Below are 10,155 nucleotides of genomic sequence, written 5' to 3'. Positions count from 1 at the left end.
AATTTCTTATCCAACATACTCTTCTTACAATGAGAACACTAATTTTAAAATTAAACATTGGAAAATAGGTGAGTGTCTTCCACATACAGAGGAATCACTAATGAATAACTCTCAGGGTCCACATGTCACTAAAATTTTCTGTTGTCCTTTGCTTTGCAGTACCTAACTTAATTATTTCAGGATGTTTGAAAACAAACCAGTGTGTCTGGACCACATTCCACTGTCTGTATTTTTATGTGTTTAGAGAAACAGACTGATTTTCAGAACTCACAATAGATCATACTGAGTACAAAAGTTTCAGTATATTCTTGATTTTAAATATTTTTAAAGTTGTGTTTTAGGGTATCTTTATTTTAAGGTACAATACATTCATACATATATATAATATATATTTTACATATATATATATATTATATATATATACAGACAGTGGAATGTGGTCCAGACACACTGGTTTGTTTTCAAACATCCTGAAATAATTAAGTTAGGTACTGCAAAGCAAAGGACAACAGAAAATTTTAGTGACATGTGGACCCTGAGAGTTATTCATTAGTGATTCCTCTGTATGTGGAAGATACTCACCTATTTTCCAATATATATATTATATATATATAAAAATTTCTGCTTTGTTGGAAGAACATAACTCAAGTCCACATATGTTCTCTCACTGACTTCTTCTGTTTATTCTTTATTTTACATTATTATACTTGCTGTGTTTTAAGATACCGCTCATTAAAATAAGAGAATCGTGGAGAGAATAACATCAGCAAAACAGCAGTGTAGGAGTTCTCCAGCTTCTCTCCCTCCTACAGAAACTTAGTAGCAACCACCCAGAGCCAAGATTACCACCCTGAATATCCCAGAACTTAGGAGTGAAGCTATTATATAGCAAACAATTCAAAAGAAGAGCTACAAAATTGGTTAAAGAATATGCAATTTAAAAAGTTGTAAGTTGTAACTTCAAAAATTCAAAATGTGTGCCAAAGTAGAGTAAAAATGTAGAGTTTTTTATTTTCTTTTAAAAAGTGAATCACAAGTTGTTATCATGGTAAAATAAGCTGTTATAAATATAAGAATTTTGTGGGCCTCAGAATAACCACAGCACAAAGCTCTAATAATAACACTCCAAGTAAAAAGAGAAGAGTCAAACAACACTAATAGAAAAAATCATTTAACCACAAAAGAGTGAAGAAGATAGGAAGAAAAAAAAAACTGCCTAATGACTAGAAAATAATTACAAAATGGTAATAGTTAATCTTTATCTATCAGTAATTACCTTGAATGTCAATGGATTGAATTATTCAATTAAAAGACAGACTCGGTTAGTGGATTTAAAAAAACAAAAACACTCAACTCTATTCTTGCTGCAAGAGACACACGATACCTCTAAGGACTCATAGTATGAAAGTGAAAGGAGAGAAAGAGATATTCCATGCTGTTGGAAAAGAAAAGCAGGAGCAGAAATATGTAAATCAGATAAAATGGACTTGAACTAAAAACAGAAAAAGAAACAATGAAAGTCATTATATAATGATAAAGACATCAAATCAGCACATGCACATGAGAATTGTAAACATACATATATATACTCAACATTAGAGCACATATATATATATATATATATATATATAAAGCACATATTAATAGCTCTAAAGAGAGAGAGAGAGATTGCAATACAATAATAGTAGGAGTTTTCAACTCCTCACATTCAGCAGTGGAAAGATACTTCCCACAGAAAATCAACAAAATGACATTGGATTTTAAGAACATTGTAGACCAAATAGATCTAGCAGGTATTTTTGGAATATTTAATTTGACTGCTGAAGAGCACATTCTCCTTAACTGCACATAGAATATTCTCCAGAATAGATCATCAGATAGGTCATAAAACAAGTTGTAACAAATTGAAAAAAATAGGAATTATGTCAAGAATCTTTTCTGATCATAATGGTACACAGCTAGTAATAACAGAAGAAAACTTGGAAACTTTACAAACACTTGGAAATTAAACAACAGGTTCATTTAAAACCATGGCTCAATGAAGACAGTAAGAAAAAAACAAAAATTGTAGTTTTAGAGACAAATGACAATGGAAACACAACATGCCATAATAGATGAGATACAGCAAAACCGGTTCTAATAGGAAAATTTATAGCAATAAATGCCTTATCAAAAAGAAGAAAGCTCTCAAATAAATAACAAACATTGCACCTTAAGAAGCTAGAAATATAAGAATAACATTATTAAAAACAATTTGAAAATAAATAATAAATGTCAGAGCAGAAACAAACAACACAGAGACTAAATGTAAGTTAAAAAAAATCAGTAAAGCAAAGATTTAAAAAAAACAAAATTGACAAACCTTTTATTAGACTAAGAAAAATAAGAGAGAAGATCCAAATAAGTAAAATCAGAGAAGAAAAAGGAGACATTACATCTGGTTCTACAGAAACACAAAGGATTATATATAACTATAAGGAAAAATTGCTTACCAATAAATTGGTATACCTGGAAGAAATGGATACATTTTTGGACACATACAACATATCAAGATTGAATTAAGAATAAATAGAAATCTAAATAGACAAATAATGAGTAAGTTGATTAAATCAGTAATAAACTTCACCCATCAAAAAAGCCCAAAATCTGTTATCATCACTGCTGAATTCTACCAAACATTAAAAAAAAACAGATAGTAATTTTTCTCAAACTATGCTAAAAGTAAAGATAATGAAATTTTTCCAGCTCTTTGTAGCATGCCAGCATTGCCCTGATACCAAAACCAAACAAGGAAACAACACAAAAAGAAAACTACAGGCTGATGTGCCTGTTGAACAGAGGTGTTAAAATTCATAATAAAATACAAAAAAAGTTAATTTCTGTTTGTTTGTTTGTTTGTTTTTTAGATGGGGTCTCTCTCTGTCAGCCTGGTTGGAATGGAGGGGCGCAATCCTGGCTGGCTGTATGCTCGACCTCTTGGGCTCAAGCAATCCTCTCACCTCACCCTCCGGAGTAGCTGGGACTATAGGCCTGTGTCAACAGACCCAGCTAATGTTTGTATTTTTCGTAGAGATGAAGTTTTGCCATGTTACCTAGGCTGGTCTCAAACTCCTGGCTTGAAGCAATCGGCTCTCCTCAGCTTCCCAAAGTGCTGGGATTACAGGCATGAGACACCGTGCCTAGCCTGGAAAACAGAACCATAGCACATTAAAAAGGTCATTCAGCACAATCAAGTGGAACTCATCTCAAGGAAGCAAAGATGGGTCAACATATGCAAATCAATAGATGTTACATATCGAAATTACAGAATGAACAAAATTATAAGATCATTTCAACAGAGACACTAAAAGCTTTTGAGAAAATTTGACATTTCTTTAAGACAAAGACTCTCAACAAATTAGCAGAGCAGAGCCAGATGATGGAATGGAACGTGACACTAACCGTTCCCCTTCAAACACACCAATTTAACAACTATCTACACAGAAAAAAGACCTTCATAAAACAAACAAAAAAATATCAGGTTAGCACTCAAGGTACATGTTCGTAACTTCATATCCCTAAAGAGACAAGAAGACATAGATAAGACAGTCTTGAATCATTGACACTACCCTTTCCCCTCTATCCACACTTGCAGCTGTGTCATGGTGTACAAAGTCTCGCTCTAGGCACTGAAAGAGGGAGAACACAGCAATTGTGAGGCATTGAACAAAGTGCTGTGCTGTTAGAGCAGAAAGGAAAACCAGACCAAACTCAGCTAACACCTGCCCATGGAGGGAGCATTTAAACCAACACTAGCCATGATGTAATTGCTGATTGCATGGATCTGAAATCGAATTCCCACAAGTCTTGCCACCTGGGACTACCTACTCTGTCTCTGAGTAAACTAGCAAGACAATCTAGGACATAAGGATTACAACACGTATATGAGTCCTAGTACTGAACTAGGCTCAGAGACAGTGGATTGGGGGAAGATACATGATATTCAGAGACACCAACTCTACCAACTGGGGTAGCCGAAGGAGTCTTGGCAAAACCCAGCCCCTAATCCCAGGCTTCACAGTTCACAGCTCCAATATAACCCCCTCTTTCTGCTTGAGGAGGGCAGAGGGAAGAATGGGGAAGACTTTGGATATCAGATCAGCCACAGCAGGATAGGGCAACAGTCAAAGTAATGAGGCCCCTGCTGCTAGCCAACATTTCTCGACATACCCTGAGGCAAGAGGGAACTCACTGCCCTGAAGGAAATGATACAGTCATGGCAGCATTCATCCAGGCTAACTGAAGACCCCTTGTCTCTGAATAACCTGCAGTGATACTCAGATACTACATTGAGGACCTTAGGTGAGCCTCTGAGACTTGCTGGCTTCCGGTACCAACGTGGCCACAGGGAGTATAGAACTAGCTGGGCTCCTGGTGTCCCCAGTTCCAGGACTTGACTGGTGGATGGCATTAGTAGACACACCCTGGACCAGATGGGAGTCCAGTGCCCAGAAGGGTGAACCCTAGGCCAGCCAGCATTCACGACAAACTGACTTAGGAGCAACTAAACCTTAAGGGGACATCAGCAGTTGTCTGACAGTACTCCTGATAGCCTGGAGTGGTGTTAGACCATGGGGTTAGGCTCCTCTGCCTTTGGAAAGGGGAGGGAACAGTGAGAAGGACTCCAATTGGCAATATGACTGCCAGCCCAGCTGCAGTACCATTGAACATCAGGCAGACATCTAAGGATTTTGAATCTGGTCCCTGACTCACAGATTATATCTCTAAGCCACCCTGGTCCAGGGGCCTTCATCACCCTGAATTCTCTCGGATTTTGTACAAGACCATTAATACCGTACCTCTAGAAGTCTGCAAGAACCACAGCATTATTAAGCTTCGGGCACCCTGTAAAGAAGATACACCTTAGGTCACGACACCCAAGTCCTTTCAAACACGTGGAACGTTTGCCAAGAAGGATAGATAAAATTAAGCCCAGGCAGTGAAGAAAAGAATAAATACCTAACTCTTCAGTGCCCAGACACTGAAGAACATCTGCTAGCATTAATGCCATCCAAAAAAACATGACCTCACTAAATGAACTAAATAAAACACCAGGGAACAATCCTAGAGAAACTGAGATATGTGATCTTTCAAACAAAGAATTCAAAATAGTTTTGTTGAAGAAACTCAAAGAAAACCAAGATAACACAGAGAAGGAATTCTGAATTCTATCAGATAAATTGAACAAAGAGATTGAAATAATTTTTAAAAATCAAGCAGAGATTCTGGAGCTGAACCATGCAGTTGACAATCTGAAGAAGATATTAGACATGCCATTTTTTTAATAGCAGAATGGATCAAGCAGAAGAAAGAATTGTTGAGCTTGAAGACAAGCTATGTGAAAATACACAGTCAGAGGAGACAAAATATAAAGAATTAAAAACAATGAACTATGGTTACAGGATCTAATAAATAATCTCCAAAAAAGCAAGTCTATATGTATTCATCTTAAGGAAGAAGTATGGAACAAGATAGGAGTAGAAAGCTTATTCAAATGGATAATCACAAAGAACTTCCCAAACCTAAAGAATGATATCTATATCAAGTACAGAAGGTTATAGAACACCAAGCAGATTTAACCCAAAGAAGACTACCTCAACACATTTAATTATCGAATTCTCTAACTTCAAGGAGAAAGGGACTATTCTAATATTAGTAAGAAAAAAGAAATAAATAACACAAAATGGAGCACCAATGCATCTGGCAGCAGGCTTTTGAGAGGAAACCTTATGGGCCAGGATGGAGTGACATGACACATGCTGACAGGAAAAATCCTTTCATCCTAGAATAAAATATCTGGTGAAAATATCCCTCAAACATAAAGAAGAAATAAAGATATTCTCGGATAAGTAAAAGGTGAGGGATTTTATTACACCAGACTTGTCCTACGAGAAATGTTAAGGGGAATATTTCAATAAAAAAATTCATGAACAATAAATAATCACCTGAAGACACAAATCTCACTGCTAATAGTAAGTACATAGAAAAATACAGAATATTAAAACACTGAAACTGGGTTGTGTAAGCTACCATTATCCAAAGTAGAAAGACTAAATAATGAACTAATGAAACATAATAACTACAGCTTTTCAAGACATAGTTGGTACAATAAGATAAAAATAGAAACAACAAAAAGTTTGAAAGCAGAAGGAAAAATTAAGATGGAGAGTTGTTATGAGTTTTCTTTTGGCTTGTTAGTTTATGCAAACAGTGTTAAGTTGTTTTCTGGTGAAAAGAACAGGTTATAAAATAGTATTTGCAGTCCTTACGGTAAGTTGAAACCAAAAATTAAAGAATATGGAAATTAAAGTATATGCCCCTGAATGCCCAGTGGGACAATGAAGAAATTAAGAAGAAATTAAAGCATTTTGTATAACAAGTGATAATAGAAACACAAAGCCTATGGGATATAGCAAAATTAGTACCAAGAGAAAAGTTTATAGTTATAAGTGACTACATAAAATAGAAAGGAAAACTTGAAATAAACCATTTGGTGATTCATGTTAAAGAACTAGAAAAGGAAGGGCAATCAAACCCAAAATTATTAGAAGAAAATAAATAATAAAAATCAGAGCAAAAAAACTTGAAATTGAAATGAATAAAATACGAAGATCAATGAAGAATAAGTTGTTTTATTTGAAATATTAAACATACTGATAAACCTTTATCCAGACTAAGAGAAAAAGAGTGAAGATTCAAATAAATAAAATCAGGAATGAAAAAGGAAACATTACATCTGATAGTGCAGAAATTCAAAGAATCATTATTGCCCACTATGTGCAATGATATTCCAATAAATAGGAAAATCTAGAAGAAATGGACAAATTCCTGGACACCTAAGACCTACTAAGATTGGACCAGAAAGAAGTCCAAAACCTGAGCAGACCAACTATTAATACAAGTAATGAGATCAACGCCAGAATAAAAAGTCTCATAGTAAAGAAAAGCTCAGGACATATTGATTTCACTGTTGAATTCTCCCTAACATTTAAAGAAGAACTAGTACCAATTCTACTCTAACTATTTAGAAAAATAGAGGAGGAGGAGGAGCAAATACTTCCAATATGAGGCTAATATTACCCTGATAAGAAAATCAGACAAAGACACATTTTAATAAAAATATGCTACAGGTCTATATGTCTGATACATGTAATTGCAAAAATTCTCAACAAAACAATAGCAAACAAATTTAACAACGTACTAGAAAGATCATTCAACATGACCAAATGGGATTTATCCTTGTGATGCAAAGATGATTCAACATACACAACTCAATCAATGTGATACATCATATCAACACAATGAAGGATATAAACCACATGATTATTTCAATTGATTCTGAAAAGGCATTTGACAAAATTCAAAATCCTTCATGATACGACACTAAAGAAAACTGAAGATAGAAGGAACACACCCAAACATAATCAAAGCTACATTTGACAGATACACAGCTACTATCATACTGAATGGAGAAAGACTGAAGTCATTTCCTCAAAGTACTGGAACATGACAAGGATGCCCACTGTCACCACTGTTATTCAACATAATACTGGAAGTCCTGGCTATAGCAATTAGACAAGAGAGGGATATAAACGTATCCAAATTGAAAAGAACGAAGCCAAATTATGTTTGTTTGCAGATGGTATAACTTTTTTTGTTAACCTAAGGTAATCACCAGAAAACTATTAGAACTGATAAACAAATCCAGTAAAGGTGCAAGATATAATATCAACATAAAAAATCACTAGCATTTCTATATGTCGGTGGCAAGCAATCTGAAAAAATCCAAAAGGTAATCCCATTTACAATAATCACAGATAAAAATAAATAATTAGATATTAACCAATGCACTCAAAAATCTCTATAAGGAAGACAGTAAAACACTAAAAATAGAAGTTGAAGAGGATACCAAAAATTAAAAAGATATTTAACGATCTTGGATTGGAAGAATCAATATAGTTATAATGTCCATACTAATCAAAGGAATCTATAGATTCAAGCAATCACTATGAAAATACCAGGGACATTCGTCACAGCAATAGAGAAAAACAATCCTAAAATTTATATGATACCACAAAAGTGAAAGATATCCAAAATAGTTAAAACTATCCTAAGCAATAAAAACAGAACTGAAGGAATAACATTACCTGACTTCAAATTATACTACAGAGTTATAGTAACTAAAACAACATAATACTGGCATAAAAACAGACACACAGACCAATGGAACAGAATAACGAACACGGAAACAAAATCACATCTACAGTGAATGCATTTTTGACAAAGATACACTGGAGAAAACATGGTCTCTTCAATTAATGGTTCTGGGAAAACTGGATTTTCATATGCAAAAGAATGAACCTAGACCCCTGTGTCTCATCATATCCAAAAATCAAATCAAAATGTATAAAGACTTAAGTCTAATACTTCAAACTATGAAACTTCTACCAGAAAACCCCGGGGAAAATCTCAAGGACTTTTCTCTGGCCAAAAATTTCTTGAGCGATAACGCACAAGTACAGGCAAGCAAAGCAGAAATGGACAAACGAGATCCCATCAAGTTAAAAATCTTCTGCACAGCAAAGGACACAATGAACAAAGAGAAGAGATAACTAACTGAGTGGGTCAAAATATTGCAAACTACCCATCTGACAAGGGATTAATAACCAGAATAATTGAAGAGCTCAAACAACTCTATCAGAAATCATCTAATAATCAGATCAAAAAGGGCAAAAGATCTGAATATAGATTTCTTAAAAGGATATATTCAAATGGAAAACAGGCATGTGAAAAGATGATCAACATAATTGGTCATCAGAGAAATGCAAATCAAAACTACAATGAGATATCTCACTCCAGTTAAAATTGTTTATATCCAAAAGAGATCAAATAACAGATGCTAATGAGGATGTGGAGAATAGGGAACTCTCGTACACTGTCGGTGGGAATGCAAATTAGTACAACAACTATGGAGAACTGTTAGGAGGTTTCTTAGGAAACTAAAAATTGAGCTACCTTATGATCCAGCAATCCTAATGCTGTATATACACCAGCAGTGAATGGAAATCAGTACATGGAAGTGATATCTGCATGCCTATGATTGTTGCCTCTCTGAATACAATAGCTATGATTTGGAAGCCACCTAAGTGTCCATCAGAAGATGAATGAATAAATAAAATGTGGTAAACATACATAATGGAGTACTATTTAGCCATAATAAAGAAAGAGATCCAGTCTTTTGCAACAATATGGATGGAATTGGAGATCATTATTTTAAGTGAAAAAAGCCAGGCACAGAAAAACAAACCTCACATGTTCTCTCTTATTTGTGGCATCTAAAAATCAAAACAATTGAACTCATGGACATAGAAAGTTGAAGGATGGTTACCAGAGACTGTGAAGGATGGTATAGGGCTAGAGGGGAAGTGGGGATGGTCAATGTGTACCAAGAAAAAAAAAATTGAAAAAATAAATAAGCCCATCTATTTGATAGCACAATCGGTTGACTATGGTCAATAACTTACTTGTACATTTTAAAATAACTTATAGAGTATTGTTGGATTGTTGGAATTCAAAGGATAAATGCTGGAGGGAATGTATACCCCATTCTCCATGATGTGCTTATTTCACATTGTATGCCTGTGTCAAAACATTGCAAGGACTCCATGAATACATACACCTACTGTACACCTATGTTGTACACATAAAAATTTATAAATATAGGTATAGAAGAAAAGTACCTCAATACCATAAATAGCATATATGAGAAACCCATTGGTAACTTTTATATTCCATGGTTATCACCACAATGTGTTATTGGCATTGCCCAGAGTAGAATAGACCTACTAGATATGTAAAGAAGCAGAAAATATGGCTCATATTTAGGAGAAAAAGATCTATAAATAGTGCTAAAGACAAACCATATAATAAATATAGTAAAATTAGCAAAACCTCCTCCACAACTTTAAAATAACTCAAAAACATAAGTTAAAGAATCTTCAGCAAAATATATATGTCAATGGTGAAGAGAGATGGAATTTTAGTTGGATAATGACCTTTAGCCAAGTATAACATGTTAATGAAAACATTTTCAGTTATAATGAAATTTTCCTCTAT

This window comes from Macaca fascicularis, chromosome 1 (assembly GCF_037993035.2).
Source record: "Macaca fascicularis isolate 582-1 chromosome 1, T2T-MFA8v1.1".
NCBI classification, from domain to species: Eukaryota; Metazoa; Chordata; class Mammalia; order Primates; family Cercopithecidae; genus Macaca; species Macaca fascicularis.
The sequence above is the reverse complement of the archived record's forward strand: the minus strand, read 5'-3'. Positions refer to the sequence as shown.